An 18,769-nucleotide genomic window follows, 5' to 3' on the forward strand; every position below is an offset into this window, starting at 1 on the left:
TGTGGAATATTATCTCAATTCACCAATATACTTTCATTATTTAGATTCGGCCATGCAGTCAGTTCATTATCATCCTTATTCCTTTATCTGGGAAATGGGGGAAAGTACTGTTTGCCATATTAAGGAAAAGTCTTTATTTCTATGTTTTCCAATGTTCTGTTCATAAAGGTGTCTTTTTTGTTTGTTTGTTTAGTCTTTCATTTTTTAAAATTTATTTATTTATTTTTAGTTTTCAACATTCATTTCCACAAGATATTGAGTTCCAAATTTTCTCCCCATCTCATCCCTCCCCTCACCCTAAGACAGCATGCATTCTGAACACTTCTTCCCTTACTCTTCCCTCCCTTCTATCTCCCCCACCCCTTCACTCATCCCCTTTCCCTTCTATTTTCCTGCAAGGCAGGATAGATTTCTATACTCCATTGCCTGTATATCTTATTTCCCAGTTGCATGTGAAAACAATTTTTAACATTTGTTTTTAAAACTTTGGGTTCCAAATTTTCTCCTTTCCTCCCTCCCTACCCCACCCTCATTGATAAGGCAAGCAACTCAATACAGGTTATACATGTATAGTCATGCAAAATACTTCCATAGTAGTCATGTACTATATTACATTATTAAGCCTCAATCAATTTTTATTTTTTTCTCAAAAAATTATCAATTGATATAGTCATGTATTTTTTGGGTTTTTTTTTTATTAAAATGGTTTATAGTTTTCTAATAGTGAATCAACCCTTGATTCCTGGAATAAATCCAACTTGATCATGGTGTATAATATTTTTAATATGTAGCTGTAGCATCATTTGCTAACATTTCATTGAATATATTTGCATTGAAATCTATAGGAGATACTGGCTTATAGTTTTCTTTCTCTGACTTCTCCCTTACTAATTTAGATGCTGAGACTTTCTGAGAGAAGAAATTTTATAGGATGCTATCTTTTCCTAATTTTACAAACAATCTGGATAAAACTGGATTCAATATTTTTCCAAACATTTAATGGTATTAATTTATAAACCTATCTAGTCCTTAATTTCTTTATGTTTCATTCAATTACTTTTTCATAGATTGGGTTATTTAAATGCAGCTTTTTTATAATCTAGGTCTGAAAATTTACTTGCAATGATGAGAATAAATCTTATCTTTATTTAGAAGACATGATGACATTTTATCTGCAAGTTATTAAATCCAATAAAGGTCATTTCACAAGATGGAATTTTTAAATAGTTGATATTTTCTTCTACTTTTATTTTTTTTTCTTGAGGCAATAAGTGCTCAGCCTTTAGTAATAATCCTTCATTTGTTGCACTACAAAGAAATATATGTATATGAAAGGTCCACTTGTTTTGGTTTATGCCTGAAGACATCAGTGATAACTGTTTGTAGATTAATAGCTATCTCTTTAGTTGGCATATCCAGCATTGCCCTTTGGGTCCTAAGAAAGTTCCCTCTTTCCTTGTGTACCACAATCTCATGTCTAATTTTTAAAAAATTTGAGCATTTTCATGATATCATGATTGATGGATTTTGAAAAAGCCTTGAAATTTTTGTTGTTGTTTCTATCTTAATGGTTGAAGTGTTGGCATCATTTCTGAAATACTTACATAAAAATCTGCCTGAATATAATCATGCAAATCTTCTGAATCATAACAGATCCTCCTACAAATGCAGCTCCATTTTCTTTTGTTGTTTTAATTTCTGATGCTTTCTCTGTAAATACCATAATTTTATTAATCTTTGAAGGGAATGGATATAGGAAATTAAGGACAATGACAAATGGCTCCATCTTTTTCTTCTTTTCCAGTGCCATATCCACTTTCAAATCAAGATAGACAGCTTCCTTTGGGTTACAAAAGCCCAGAATTTGACATTTTTTTAGTAAATTATTGCTTTCATCACTTCATAAATCTGCATTGGGAATAAGCATTTTAAGTAGACATTGTCCTCAGGTTCACCTTCCATATAAGTAGCCTTCAGCTTTTCTGTATCATCCGTTTTTATATCTGAGTTTGCATCTTGGAGCCTTTTTCTCACTTTTTGAAAGTTTTGCAGCAACATAATGTCTTTTAGTTGCCTGAACATTTAGAATACAATATGCAACAGAAATATTATAAATGATCCTGGAGAGATACTGCCTCTGGTACTGAAGGAAAACTTCTTTCTTCCCACTTGGCCATACCCCATTGGGTTCTACTTTCTAGGTCACCAGCCACTGAACAGAAAGCCTTGATGACTCAACTGGAAAACAGAAGCACACCAGAAGCAATGGAGCATTAAGGTACATCTTCAATTATGTCTCCTATTTCCCAAGTCACTTGTTTTTCCAATGAGATATTTAACTATTAAAATTTTTAAAAATTCTTTTGGCTTTGTTTTATTGTTTCTTGATGTCTCCTAGAGTCATTAGCTTCCCGTTACCCACTTATAATTTTTAAGGAATTGTTTTCTTCAGTGAGATTTTGTATTTCTTTTCCCTTTTGGCCAATTGTTTTTTAATGATTTTTTTTTCTTAATTGAATTTTGGTGCCTTTTTTTTTTTTACCACTAGGCCAATACTGTTTTTTTTTTTAAGGCGTAATTTTCTTCAGTATTTTTGTACCTCTTTTACCAAGCTGTTAATTGTCTTTTCATGATTTTCTGGCACCAATATCATTTATTTTTACCAATTTTTCCTCTACCACTCATCTCTTTAACTCTTCAAGGAACTCTTGTTGTACTTGGGTCCAATTACCTTCTTTTCTTAGAGTCTTTGTAGCTATTTTCACCTTTTTGTTCTCTGAGTCTGTGTTTTGCTCTTCCCTGCCACCATAGTAATTTTTTGAGGTCAAATTCTTTTTGTTGTTGTTGTTTGCTCATTTCCCCTGGCCTTTGTCTTGAATTTGAACTTTATGTTAAAGTTGGACTCTGTTCACCTTGAGGTAAGGAGGCACTGTCCCAAGCTTCAGGCTTTTTCATGCTACTGTTTTTCAGACCTATTTTTGTTGGTCTACAAGTTTTCAGTGTTTCCAAGGGGGTGTGATGAAAGGAGAGTTATGGTCACTTCTCTCCTAGTCTTTGATCTGGCCTTTATCGAGAAAGAGCCCCAAGTGTCCTGTGAGCTGTAGCACTCCTCTTTGCCTTGGAACTGACACGAGGGCCCCTACTCCCTTGTGAATGATCCCCAGTGGCTCCTCTCTGCCCTAGAACAGTGACCAGGAAATATGTATGGGCGATATAGTTGCCAACCAATGCCAGCTATACCCACTGCCAGAAAAGGGTCCCCTATAATCTCTTTCTGATCAGTCCAACTTGCTTACATTCTCTGGGCTGAGAGATTCTAAAGTTGCTGCTGTTTCTGCTGCTGTATCTGCTGTAGCTACCACTGCATGTGTGGGCTCTGGACACCCTGGGGTCACAAATTTCTCCTGTCAACCTTGTAAGTTTTCTTAACCTGGAAAAATGTTTCACCCTGACCTTATTTTGGCTCTACCACTCCAAAATTTGATTTGAGGTTTTATTTTAAAGTTGTTTGGAGGGGAATGTTTGGAGTGTTCAGCTGGGTTGTCTCTAATATGCCATCTTGGCTCTCTATGACTCAATATTATTTTCAATAAAATAAAATTTAGTAGGTGTCCTACATAACAATTTGAAGAAAAAAAAAAAAAAATGTGGATTTTGAAAGGTTTGGCATAGAATTTGTGAGTAATGTGGGTTCTTCAATCTCTGTGGCATATTCTCAAACTATCTTTTCATTAAAATGTTATTCTCACTACTCTGCTATCAATCAGCAGTTTATCCCTTTGCTTTCCTATTCCCAATCACTCTCCCCTTTGGATAACAGAGAAGGGATAAATAGAAGAGGGAGAGTTACAGAAACAATTGGAGAAATGGGAGAATAGGGAACCAGGTAGACCTTATGAAACAACCTACTTGGAGTGATTTGAACTAAACTTTACTATATTCTCCTAAAGGGGTGAATTTGTGGCATTTTCAAAATTCTTGAAGCACACATTGTGAAGAAGTAGTTATGAAAGACTTATTTTATTCAAGATACCATGCTAAGCACTGGGGGTATGAAGACTAAAATGAAAAAAAAAACAGCCCTTTACCTCATTCTACTAGGTGATAGAAACAAATAAACATGTAAAAGTAAATACAAGATAATTTGGAGATTACTAATAACTAAGAAAAAAGCTTCCCACTAAGAAAAAAGCTTCCCATAGGAAGTGTTGCATAAGCTAAGCCTTGAAGGTATCTTAGCACTCTACAAGGTGCAGGTGAGGAAAGAATGCATTCTAGACATAGAGGACCACCTATGCAAAGGCATGGAACCGGGAGACAGATTGCTAAGTATGGAGAATAGTAAATAAGTCATTTGTGGTCCAACACAGATTTCATGAGGAGAATAGTGTGAAAGTTAGTTTGTAAAGGGATGTAAATTCCAAGCTGAGGAGTTTGTATTTTATCTTAGAAAAATTCTTGAGGAAGATTTTTGACATGGTTGGGCCAATGCCTAAGCAAGATTATTTTGGAGACCTTATGGAGGATGAATTACAAAGGAAAGAGACTGGAAGTTGCAAATCCAATTGGGAGCCATTTGCACTAATCCAAGTAAGAGATAAAGAGTTTGAATCAATGTAGAGGCTATAAGCATTGCATAGGAAAAAAATGAAAGAGATATTGAAGATATAACATCAACAAGATTTTATAACTGTTTGGATATGGGGGTGATTATCAAGTATGGATTATAGATAAAAATGGATTATCAGTATGACTCCAAGGTTGTGAAATTGAGTGACTAGAAAGATGATTATGCATATAACCAAAATAAGAAAGTTTGGGGTAAGGACAAGTTTAGGGAGAAATAGAAAGAGATCTGTTTAGTACACACCACATTTTGAGATAACTATGGGACATGCAATTAGCAGCTGGTGGTACAGTCCTGGAGTTTGGGAAGAAGACTTGGGCCAGTAATATAAATATGGTAGTCATTTACATAGAGATGACTTCATGAGATATAATGAGTACACCAAGAGGAATGAATCCAAGACAGAAACTTCTGGGATACTACGAGGTATCCTAGTCAAGGTATGGGACATAGATAATGCTCAGAACAGGAGACTGAGAAAGAGTAATCAAATAGGTAGGCAGAGAAATATATTGCAGACAGCAGTGTCATGGCAGCTAAGGAAAGAGTATTGAGGAGAAAGGAATGGTCAAGTCAAAAGTTATAGCTTTTGTAGAGAGGCCAAAATGGAGATTACTAGGATTCCTTACAGATTCAAATCTTATAATCTTACATTTAATTACTCTCTTATATCATAGCCAAGGAATTTCCCATGGTAAAGCATCAATCCATCTGCCTCTTTCACAATTATTGTTTTATTTCATCGAATTTGGGGGGATGTATGGAGTGTTAAGGGAAGACTAGCACCTCTGGTATGGCTTTTTGAGACTTTTGCAGTGCTTCTTATTCAACTTTGGTGCCCACTTATCACCCAACTCTCACCTATAGCTCCAAAAAGCACATTCAGTGGCCACACCCTGGCAAAACCATCTTGGCAGACAGGCTTAATCAGATTGAGGGTAACCAACAAGGGGATGTCTACCACAATCACGTAAAAACTTCCCCTAGTGAAATGGGGAGATGAGAACAATTTGTTTCAGTGAACATAAAGGTGACTGACACAGGCATTGTGGAGCCCTTAGAGCCTAGTTAGACATCAAAGATTCCAAGGTCATCTACTGCATCCTGGGCCATCACTGGTTTTCCTGACCTGTCTTGCCACTGGACTTGGATTACTGTGGAAGAGAAAATAAGGCTGATGACTTTGTGCAACTCTGCCCCACTTAAATCCAATTCACATGCAAGTCAAAACATCAGTCCATGATATTTTGGTCCTCTTCAAAATAAAAAACAATAACAGCAATAATTAACAACAGTAAACACTTTTGGGGGAAATTAGCAAAAATTATGGAAAGTAAGTCTAATCGATTGCTAGCAAGTGTTCTAGGTAGATGACAAAAAGTACCTTCCCCTATTTCACAAGTCTTTCTCAAGAATGGATTTCAGACCTGTAAATGTAGGTGTAGAAGCAGAAGATGGAATGCCAAAGGGTGGGGGTGATTTTCTCCAGCTTTGTTCATCAGCATGCAAATAGGAGTGGAGGCAACAGACGATAGGTGATCCAAAGCTGTGGTCTGACTGAACAAGATCTGTGATACAACAAGGAAACAAGGGACTCGAGTAGAGGATACCTTTGTGTGTGACTAAGGTGTGGTGGAGAAAAGGTCATGTGAAATGAGTAACTTGAGGAACTACAAGTTAAGGTGCTTGAGAGAGTTTAAGTATATATGTTAGGTCCCCTAGTATGAGAGTAGGAGTTGAGGAAGAAAAATTATCAGTCAGGCACTGAACTCATTAAGAAAAGAAGGGGAATATTCTGGAGGTTGACAGATTGAGTGGTAGATATATACTCAGTGAACCCCAAAGAAGGAAAGGTCACTGAATAGTAATGGTAGATGAAACTGAAAGTTCTGGAACCTGGAATGGAAATCAAGGAGTATGCCAATTTGCCTCCCCTCAACTTGTAAGTTGAGGAAAATGAGTGACAATGCAAACAGTGCTAGAAAAACCAGGGAGGCTATATCATCAGGGTGAAGCTAGGTCTCTGTGAGGGCCGAAGATAGGAGTGGGAAAGGTGTCATGAGTGAAATTTAGCAAGGGTAGTCTAAAGTACATATTCTCTGAACAAGAAAACAATTTATTAACAGGGTCCAAAACTTATAATAAAGAGGTCATTGGACTGCCTCAGTTTAAGCTAAATACTGAGCTGGACAGCTCCTCTTTTGCAGTTTCTAGGGAGTACAGAAGAAAAACAGGTCTTCTTAAGTGAAGAACAAGTTATGGTTGGTTACAGAGTTGAAGTGTGGAGGACAATATGATTGGTTGGAAACTGGGACTGAGGGGCTAGCAACAGTACCCTCCTTCCCTTCTGTGACTAAAAAAAGTTCATTGTTTGAGTCACCTGCAAGGTTAGAGACAATAGACCAGAGTCTGCGTCTTTGGATAGCAAACCAGATATCCTTCAAGGGTATGTTGGTGGTGTAAAGATACTAGACCAGACTCCCTGGTGTATACATGCATCCCTCATTAATAACATATTTCCTTGAGGCAAGAATAGAACAGTGATTAGCAGGACAACTGGATTTCTAACCTTAACTTAGTACAGGCTGGATGAATTTCTGAACTAAGTTCAGAGACAAAGAACCATGACTTAGGCAGTTAAAGGACAAAGTCAATTAATTGTATAAAAGATAAATAAAAAATGATACTGAATCAATTTAACCTTCTCAAAGAAAAAAAAAATAAGATGAAAATAAATTTGTTACATATGGAGCTGGTACAGTAGAGAGCAAAGCTCCCTGGGGTAGCCTTAGAGTATGGGAGTTGGATCTAGGAACAGGGGAAAAGGAGATAGCATTTGGGAATGGGGAATGGGTTTTGAATGATGAATGCCAAGGGTGTGGAATTACTTGAGTGGGGTGGGAATTACCAGGGGATGGATTCTGTTAATCATTGAAGAATGAGTTTAGGTGGATTTGGAACCAGAGGACCTAGGTTCAAATCCTAGCTCCATCACTTCCTAGCTATGTGGTCTTAGGCAATCATTTAACCTCTTTCTTTAGTTTTTTTTTTTCAGTTTTAACATGAGAGCATTGGCATTGTCTACAAGTTCTCTATCATAGGGGCAGCTAGGTGGTACAGTGGATAGAGGTCCAGCCTTGGAGTCAGGAGGACCTAAGATCAAATCCAGCCTCAGACACTTGACCCTTAACTAGCTGTGTGACCTTGGGCAAGTCACTGAACCCCGATTGCCTAGCAAAAAAAAAAAATCTGTCATAGAAAGTAACTCAGGAGGACATCAAGGAAGTGTTTGAAGACACTATTGAGTGTCTTAATACAGACTGGTCTGTGCCAAGGATGAGAAACATGAAGGAATTGCCTGTTGTTGAATTTAAGACAGAAGCAGACATGGAGAAGACCTTCAAAGGGAAATGTGGGACTGAGACTGATGTTCAGGCACTTCAGAACTACACAGGGGAGAAAAGTCAAGGATGAGAGAATTTGAGATGTGGGAAGAATAATTCCTGAAGCAGGAATAACAGAAAGCCAGCAGACTCAAAGACACAGGTGCTAAATAACCTCATCTACAGCTCCACTGAAGAAAGCCTATAGGAAGTCTTTGAAAAGGTGACATCCTTCAGCTTGCCCCAGAGCAACCAAGGCCAAGCCAAAGAGTACAGATTTATTGAATTTGCCTCTATGGAAGATGCAAAAAAAAGCTTTGAATTCTTGTAACACCACAGAAATTGAAGGCAGAGTCATCTGGCTAGAGCTGAAGGGACAGAAGAAAGCTAATGCAACACAGTGGATCCAGTCCTACAAAACTCTGACAAAGAACCGTCCAAAGACATGACAGAAAAAAAAAAAACATTGAAAGATTTGTTTCAGGGCTCTGTGGGTGCCAGGATAGCCACATACAGGGAGACAGAATCATCTAAAGGGTTTGGTTTTGTGAACTTAAATTCAGAAAAAATATGGTAAAGCTGTGAAAGAGACCATGGAAGACAGAGAGATTGATGGAAACAAAGTAACTCTGGATGAGGCCAAGACAAGTGGCTTTGGAGGCCAGGGGAAGGTTGTGGCAGTAGTTGCTGTAGAGGCTTCAGTGATCAAGGAGGTGGCAGAAAGAGCCAAAGGGGCTTTGATGGCGGAGGCCAAGGAAACTTTAAAGGTTTAGGTGATTTCCAAGGAGGAAGCCAATAAGAAGGAGGAGACAGCAAGCCACAAGGAAAGAAAACAAAAATCGAAAGATCTTCTCCACATTCTCTTCTCCCTTGCCATTTGTATAGACTCTGAGGGTTTTATCCTGTCATCTAATCACTTATAGAGGACATTCCAAGACAAACATGCGGTACAAAGGTCATCTTGGAAAAAGATGAATGACATTTTGAAAGAGTCTGTTGCTTTTGACTGGATACATGTTTCATTTAACTTTTTGCAAAGAAAGGTGATAGATGTGGAAGTTAAGCATTTTGTCTCTGAATCATTTTGAGTTTATAATGTTATATCCCATGTACAAAATCATTTTTTCTACAAAAGAAAACACAAATGCAATGGATTTTAACCATGACACTATCTGGATAGGACAGAAAGATTTACATAAATCTTACCTTGGAGATTTTGTTACTCCAATGCGAAAAGGATATCATCATGCAGTCAAATATTCACATATCTTTCAATAAATTTAATGAATTGAAATATAAGGTGGTCTTATTTACAACATTGTCCTATAGGATTGTTATCTAAAAACTGAGGAGATTGGATTCAATGACTCCTGAGGTCCATTCCCATTCTAGATGTATCATTCTATAACTCTGTTCCTGGAGTGCAGAGGGAAGTGTTACAGTGAGACTCACTAACATAATTATGGTATATTTGTTTTTCTCATTTTGTTACCTCATTTCTAACTGATAAGTAACAGAGAATAACTATGTGGCACAGCGGATAGAACATTGGACTGGAGTCAGTAAGCCCCTGAGTTCAAATCTGGTCTTAGATACTTACTAGGTTGGGGAAGTTTTTGACTTCTTTGTCTCAGTTTCCCCAACTGTAGAATGGGGATCATATTAGCACCCACTTCCTGGTTGTGAAGATCAAATGAAATAATATTTATAAGGTGCTTATCACATTTCCTGGCATATAGTAAGCACTATATTTATTGTTATCATTATCATGATATCTCTATAGATTCATTGTTTTCTTCAACCTAAGCATGTTATGTTTCTATGTGTCATGTTCCTATTGACTGCAGTTTTGTTGGGCCCGCATGAAAATAAAACCTATCACTTCAAATTATAATCATTGTAAAACCATTGAAGCTCTGTTCACTTATTAAAGAAGACATTAGGAACCATAAAAGGTTCTTGTTTTTGCTCTTATGCCTGTGCTACACTGGGGAGCTTTTCTTGTAAGTTAAGCAAAACAGCTATCAGACAGCATCTTCTGGAAATGCCTGGAAGAGGGATGAGCTGAGAGAAAACAGCAAAGCTTTCAGAGGAAATTTTCCAGGCCTGATCAAATCAACTATCTCCAGGCTGGGCTCTACACATTCAGGAAGTTTAGTCCATTGGCAGATCATACACCATAATTAACTGTCTTTAAGTCAGACTAACATTTTATGAGCCCACAGTGTCTGGAGAGAAAATCGTTAACTCTGTTGGCTAATTCTCACTTAATCAGTAGCAACTCATTCAACATAGCGCTAATAGAGCAGCCCTGATTAGAAAGATAAGGGTATGATATTAATCTGTTTCTACATGCAGGTGTGAGGTTGCAGAATAACAAAGAATATCCGCAACCACAGAAAGGAAGCTATTTCTTTTAAATTCAAAAATAAAATTGGAAAACTAAATGGCCACCAAACAAGAGATAAGAAAATGTATGTCCTTCCTTGTGTTGGAAAGGTAAGACACTATAGCCATAGAACATTGCAGTCAAAGATGGTTGCTATGATGGTTGGTGTTCCTTAAATACTTTTCCCAAATACAGGCTCATTAAGTAGTGCTAGGGGTGGCAGTGTAGGAGGGAGGAAATATGTTGCAAAATGGCTGTGATGTATTTCTATAAAAGGCATCAATAAAATGGACAAATGGACAAAGTCTGTGTTTTTTGAAAAATAGATTTAGAGTTGGAAAGAACCTTGAAGTCCACCTGTTCCAATCCACTCGTTCTGCATCTGAAAAAAAAAAAACAACTAAGGCCTTTTATTTTCTTTTAAACTAGTCTCTGAAATGCTTCCCTTGGAAATTCTTTTTTTATGTTTAGGAAAAGAAGAAGTTTCATTTGAAACATAATTTTAATGGGACTATCTGAGTGGAATAGCCATATGAGCTTGTCATATTTTGGTACTGTTTGAAAACTGTTTGAGTTTTCTACTCAGGGGATGAGATTACAAGAAATCTAACACAGAGGGATTTAAAAGGCAAAAGCCTCCATGGACTAACAGAGCATCCTGCACAAAGGGCTGCTTGCCAAATGTCATTTGCTGGTTTTGAAAAGATAGGGGAAGATTTGCTTCATGGATACTCTTCCTTAAGTTGTAGTTGACTGGGTTAGGAGCAGTGGAAGAAAGACAAGAAAAAAGAGAAGATAAGGGGAGAGAGGAGGAGAGGAGAGGAGAGGAGAGGAGAGGAGAGGAGAGGAGAGGAGAGGAGAGGAGAGGAGAGGAGAGGAGAGGAGAGGAGAGGAGAGGAGAGGAGAGGAGAGGAGAGGAGAGGAGAGGAGAGGAGAGGAGAGGAGAGGAGAGGAGAGGGAAAATGTGGTAATATGGCTTCAAGTTAGAGGACAAGGCAGTCAACATATTCATTTTGCTTCTTATTGTATAACTTAATTTAACTAAAATATCTGGGGAGTGTCATGGTTAATTTAATTTTTTTATTAATTAAAGAGAATCCTCTTTGTGTTCCAATTCTAGTTGCTGAAAATATTTTTTACAATGTATTCAATTATCTTTCAGCCTTAGCAAATCAACTATAGTGAATGTAATGGAACTTTTGAGGATTACCTTTCACTTTTATCCCCTACTTCTCCTTTGCAAACCATGTGTTCCAATCAAATTTGATAACTAGCTTTGAACTTGAAAAGTCCTTTCTTTTCTCTCTCTTTGCATAGGCTATTTCCCAAGACTTACTTGCACTCTCTCTTCTCCTCCACCTTTTACAATCCGTTTAAGGCCTTGCATAAGGGCCACCAAGATACTTTTCTGACTCTCCAGGTTGTTAGTGTCCCATTCTATCTATCTATCTATCTATCTATCTATCTATCTATCTATCTATCTATCTATCTATCTATAAATATATGTGTGTTTGTGTGTGTGTATTTGTGAACAAATATCCCCAAACTAGAATATAAGGTATTTCAGATAAAAGATTGTCTCACTTTTGTATCTGTATCTCTATCATCAATGCCAGGCATTCTATGCTATAGTACCTGACAAATTAAGGGATTCTAATATTTTTTGATTGATTGATGAACTCATGTCACATAGTCCACGTGAGTATTAGTCATATGATGACATAATGGAATACTGAAAGAATTGCCAGATATGATTATTTGGCTACTCTCTAAAACCGCCACCACTCTAGTGTAAGCTTTTGTAAGCTCACACCTGGACTATTGACTTTTGCAATAGCTTGCTGAAGAGTCTGTCTGCCTCAAGTTTCTCTTATACCTGCCCATCCTTATTATGCCACTAATGTGGTTTCCTTTAAGTGCATGTCACACGCGTGCGCACACACACACACACACCCTCCCATTTCATAAACTACAGTTGCTCTCTATTGCCTTCAGGAGCAAATACAAAATGCTATTTGGTATGCAAAGCCCTTTAAAACCTAGCCCTCTATTACCTTTTTAATCTTCTTACACCTTACTTCTCAATACACACTCCAATCCAGTGACACTGGCCTCCTGGTTGTGCTTACTGTTATATAGTGGCTGGAACAGGGAAAAGAATTTGTTGCCATTCACCAATCTCTTATAGAAAGGAGTCACCCCTTCCTTACAGGAATTCCCAGAGATACATGATGTCATGTGGAGGATTGAAGGCAGACAGATTCAAGAGTGGAATTTCTCCTTTTAAAAAAATAAAAGCCAACTGAGTTTTTGGCTCCCAAAAATATTCCACTTTTTTAGCACTATGTCAGTGCACATGGTTAAACACAGGAACAAAAATTCTGTACATTCTCTGTCTAAACCCCAGTTACAGTTTTGTATATACAAACTGAATTGGATTTATATACAAACTAGATTGTTACTTGTATGAATCTTATTTTCCTACGTATATTGCAGTCTTATGATGGGACAAAAACAAAACCCCAAAGAAAAAAAAATAATTGGACAAATATATAACAAGAATTTATTGGATAATTAAAGAAAGAGATAGGAGTAGTAGGGGAAAATCGGGGAAAATAAAAAGGTGATGAAATAAAATTATGAAAAATTAACATCTTGAAAAGAAGGACAAAAATATTGGAGAAAATAACAAACAAAAAACCAAAATTGGCCAAATGGTAAAAGAGACAAAAAAAAATACAAAGTTAAAGACCTTCTTACAAAGCAGAACTGTCCAAATAGAAAAAGAGGTGCAAAAGTCACTGAAGAAAATAGTATCTTAAAAATTATAATTGTGCAAGTGTAAGCTATTGACTCAAGGAGACATCAAGAAACAATAAAGCAAAATTATAAGAATGAAAAAGATATCAAGAAATAAAAAAACAAAAGAATAAAAAATATAATGATGTTAAGAAAATAATACCTAAAAATTATAATTGTGTAAGTGTAAGACAATGATTCGAGGAGACATCAAGAAACAATAAAGCAAAATCATAATGAATGGGCTAAAAATAACTAGAAAAAGATTTTAAATCCTCAATTAAATAGCAACATTGAAATCCTGAAAATCAAAGGAGAGATTAATAAAATTTAAAGTTACAAAAAAAATCATTGAACTTATAAACAAAACTAAGAGCTTGTTTTATTTTTAAAAAGTTATAAAATAGATAAACCATTAGCTAATTTGATTTAAAAAAGAAAGGAGAAAACTAAATTACAGATATCAAAAATAAAAGAGTGAATGCACCACCAATGAAAATGAAATTAGAGTAGTTAGGAGTTATTTTCCTCAAACTGACAATCTAAGTGAAATGGATGAATATTTATAAAAAATATAAATTACCCAGATTAATGGAAGAAATATAAAACTTAAATAACTCTATCTATCCTAACCTAATCTTAAAATCATAAACAAAACCAAAGCAGACAAAATTAGAAGGAAAGCAGAAAACCAGTTGAAATATTTTACAGAAAGTTTCTATGATAACTGCCTCATTTATCAAATATATAGAGAACCAACTCTATACAAAACTAAGTTATTTTCCAACTGATAAATGGTCAAAGGATATAAGCAGGCAATTTTTAGAAAAAGAAATCAAATTTATCAATACTCACAAGAAAAATGCTCAATCACTATCGATTAGAGAAGCACAAATTAAAACAACTATGCAGTGGCAGCTCACAGCTATTGGATTGCTAATATGACAGAAAATGGAAATGACAAATGCTTGAAGGTATATGGAAAAATAGCTATACCAATGTACCAATAGTAAAGTTGAACTGGTCCAACCATTTTGGAGAACAATTTGGAACTATGCCCAAAGGGCTCTAAAACTATTCATAGCCTTTGACCTAGTAATGTGACTACTAGGTTTGTATCCCAAAGAGATTTAAAAAAAAAAAAGGCAAAGGACCTATATGTACAAAAACATTTATAGAAGCTCTTTTTTTGTGATGGTGAGAAATTTGAAATTGAAGTGATGCCCATTATATATAGAATGGCTAAACAAGTTGTGGTTTCTGATTGTGATAGAGTACTATTGTGCTACAAAATATAATGAACAAGATACTCTAAGAGAAAAAAAAACCTGGAAAGACTTACATGAATTGATGCAAAATAAACTGAGAAGAACCACGAGAACAGTGTACACAGTAATAGCAATATTGTACAAAGATGAACAGTGAAGTATTTAGCTATTCTTAGCGATACAATAACCCAATTGTTTTGGGAATTCACTGATTGGCATGAAGAAGCCTTCATCTCTTTTGAGAAATATAAATCTAGAACCTTCCAGGTCTAATAAAAGGTATTGCATGCCTTTCTCTAAGGGTTATTGGAGGAGTATCTGGCAGTTAAAGTGGAATACTGGTAGAATAATGTAGTCTGTTGGCCCAGGACTATGGCAAAGAACAGAAATCTCTGACTTCCACTGTGTTTTATGTTGGCTTATGTTGGCAGCACCTACCTTTTAGTCCCTAGGTTAGTATTTAAAAGACATTCTTCTGATTGGATGTACCAAAACTAATTTCATCCTTAGAAAGACCTTCCACTTGAAAAGGACTTATTTGATTTATTCTATGAATTCTACACCCACCACTCCCACAGAAAAGACACATTCTTATGACTGAGTGGCACAGGACTGGGCTGACATTTGAGGTTGCCTTCCTCATAAGTTATAGGGACCATGTTGTATCTCAGAAAACCAGAACTCCATTATCCCTTCTATAGTCATAAAATCATTAGTTCATAGTTTAATAATAGCCATCAACTTGTTGTGTGACTTTGAGTTAGTCACCAAAATTCCTTGGACCTCACTTTTCTTGCTTGTAAAACAAAGGCTGAACAGGGGAATCTCTAAAGTCTCTTCCATTCTACCATCTCTCCCTTCCAGATTGTGTCTCTGCTTCTCTGTTTTAGTGTCTTCCACTCTATCTAAGTCAGCTTGTTATCAGATGAAATATTGCTCAAGATATTTCTATAAGTATTTATTTTCCTCAAAAATTAGGAAGAAAAATTCATAATTTTTCATAGGTCTTAACCAATAAACCAAGTAAAATATATTAGAACTAAGCAATATATAGTATAAGTCTTTAATTACTAGAGATCAGTCACTGATTGTCAAAGTTTAGTTGAATTCAAAATTTGCTCTGAATAAAATTCTGATTTTCTTTATTCCTCACCATGTCCCTCAATTTGTTGTAACTTTGCAAACTACTAAAGTGTTAAAGGCCTTGTGAAGCAAATGTAGCCAACTTGTATTCCATTTACTGGAGAAGACAGACCAGGGAAAATGTAATCAGAGTAATTGTTATCACTCTTGATTATCCAGTATTTAATGGGGTATGAAGTCTACATTCAGCTTCTTCTAACCAAATATTCACACTACCTTCTTCGGTATTATTCTAAGGCAGTAGCAAGAAGTCTAACAGCAATTCAAATCTTCCTATTGACAAATCAGTGCAACATGTAAACATAAGGTAGATACTAGTCACCCAACCATAATAGCATGAAACATGATACCTATGAGAAGCATGGTGAAAGGTAGGTTTGGGCTGTACGTGGCAGAATATGTTAGTCAAAGTAGCACAGTGTAATGGAAAATACCTGACACTGACACACAAGAAATCCAAGTATTAGTCCCAGTTCTACCACTAATTACTGATGTGAACCACAGAAAATTACTTAACCTTTCTAAGACCTCAGTTTCTGCATTAAAACAACAAAAAACTAGGGTGTGCCTACGCCTAATGCTCAGCAGCAATCTTGCTTTCTATTCCAGTGGGCCCTAAAATACTGCTCAGCACTTAAGATCTATGACTCACATCTCTCACTACCAAAAGGGAGCCCTACTGGGAGGTAAAATGCGGCAGCTTTGTAATTGTCCCCAATAACACAGCCAGTTGGCTTAGGATGTTAAGTATGGAACAAAAGAATTCTACAGTGGTAATTTTATTGGGAGTAAAGGGGAAGAGCCCATATTGTCTCTTAAGAAAAATGAAACTAACAAAATATCACATATAACTATTTTCTAGCCAATTAAGAGTCCATATTTCCTTTTTCTTCTACTTCTTCCCAAATATCCTTAGACTATTTCTATTCTATCTCTTACCTTGAGCCAAGCATAATTCATTATTTTATTCTAAATGAATATTTCATTTGGAATATTGAGAATGTGATCAAAAGTAGTGGTACTTGGGAAACAGGAGTTACAAGAGCTACTGCTAAGAGATATATCACAGGAGTAGAAATGAAACATCTCATTTTAATTTCACCAGCTGTGAGGATCAGTACTATCAATGAGCATACATTGCAGCTCATTTTTCTGCATAGGTATCATCCCTAGGGGGAAAAAGAGAAAATGAAGAGAAACCCTAAATTAAAAGGTAAAAACCAGGGCCCTCTCTGTTTAACAAAATAAAATTTTCTCAATTTTGTTTAAAGAATTTGTGGACAGGATCTTTATCTGCACTGCGACCACAAACTCCCGTCATGCTCCAGCAAACAATCAAACTAAAAGAATAATGCAGACTACTAAGAATGTGCTGAAGTGGATTCACAGAACCAGAGCTGGATGAATCTGCTAGAAAATTGAACAAATACCTATTTGTTTTATATATATAATATATATATATATATATATATATAATATATATATATATATATATATATATATACCTGAGGAGGTATATACTTTTCAAAAAAATTCCATCTCTCCCTAGTCTCTGCTTAACTTCACTAGATCACTTCCTTCATCAATCCCATGCTGCCACTTAAGAAGTCACAAAAAAGCTTCATTTACTTCAATCCCTGACCTTATTAATATGAGTATTCCCTCTAGAAATATATTTTGCAAGTCATCAGCTCTCTGTCACCCTATGTGATTCTTGCCCAAGGTGTTTCATAATTCGCCATAGAGAATCTGCCCAATGCATGGATGGCTTCCTTCCAGGTTTTTTAATATTCTTTGAAGATCACAGGCTTGCCATAAGTTATCTCTTACTCTTGCCATATAATTGACCCACCTCTTTTTCTAGTCACACATTTACTGAATTTCTTTTATACCTTTTCTTGTGTAGCTAAATGGTGCAGTGAAAGCCTTGGAGCACTAGCCTTGGAGTTAGGAACATCTAAGTTCAAATCTATCCTCAGACACTTATTAGCTATGGGATCCTGAGTAAGCCATGTAGCCTTTGTTGACTTCAGTTTCCTCAACTGTAAAAGGGTATTATGACAGCACCTTTCACATCAGAAATGAGATATTTGTAAAGTGTTTAATATAGTGCCTAGCTCATAAATGCTTGTTTCCTTCATACACTGTAGAAGTCACTGCAGGCAACGTACTGGAGTGTGGTTACACCCACCATCTCTCTCACCATTGTCCTATGAGTCACCTAAATTTTTGAATAATTTCCATTAATAAAAGCCATTTTCATTCAAGAAGTTGAACCATTTGACAGGGCAAAAGACTTTAGTTTTGTTTTTGCTTTCCCCTGAGTTTTAAGTATCTGTGGCTACTGAGAAGAATGGGTCCAGTATCCAGTCACATTTCCACAGAGATTGATCCCTTGGAATATGGAAGGTTTAAAAATAAAGTTGGTTTTTAAGTTGAGGCACTACTCTAGGGGTCTTGGGCTCAGGGATAAGCAGGCACCAGCAGAAGTATCTGCCACGAATGCCTGTGTTCATGGCCGTTGTCTAATGCCAGCAGAGTGTGAAGAGAGAAAGAATCACAGGCCAGGTGGGAGCAGTCAAGAACAAACACCATTTATTGATCTGAGGGCTCAGACTTATATAGTACTGGATCAAACAATAGTAACATTATTTTCCATGAAAAGCACAAACCTAATCAAATGATTTCCTAATTTCCTTGTACTTTGTCTGTTACTTTCTTTCCTGCATCTTGTCCTGTACCCTATCCGTTTCCTCCCTTCCTGCATCCTGTTATCAAGAGACGGAATGGGTGGGGGGTGAGCCAACATCCTGAGTTTCACAGCTGTTGGGCTTAGTACAAACTATAGGTAAGACCCGGACTGGCCTAAGCCCTCCAACTCCCCAGAGCCAGCCCTCTACAAGTATCCAAAATGCCTTCTTGTTACTCTTCTGGAGAAAGTAGCTCAAAACTTTTATGTAGATATACGGCTGTATATGCATATGTCTGTGTGTGTGTGTGTGTGTAAACATATATATGTATATATGCATATACATATATATATATATATATACACACATATATGCACATGTAAATATACCTACATATGCATCCCTCTCCATAGATACAGATAATTGTTGTTGCTCATCCTTAATTTTTGAAGATCAGTGACATCACAGGG

At 36.4% G+C, this 18,769-nt stretch overlaps 1 pseudogene; it reads right to left on the reverse strand.

The window, feature by feature from the left end:
* Positions 1 to 1,148: 1,148 nt before the first annotated feature.
* Positions 1,149 to 18,125, reverse strand: LOC110210875 (large ribosomal subunit protein uL1m pseudogene; annotated as a pseudogene).
* Positions 18,126 to 18,769: the final 644 nt, after the last annotated feature.

This window comes from Phascolarctos cinereus, unplaced genomic scaffold (genome assembly GCF_003287225.1).
Source record: "Phascolarctos cinereus isolate Bilbo 61053 unplaced genomic scaffold, phaCin_HiC Scaffold_726;HRSCAF=1367, whole genome shotgun sequence".
In the NCBI taxonomy this organism is placed as follows: domain Eukaryota; kingdom Metazoa; phylum Chordata; class Mammalia; order Diprotodontia; family Phascolarctidae; genus Phascolarctos; species Phascolarctos cinereus.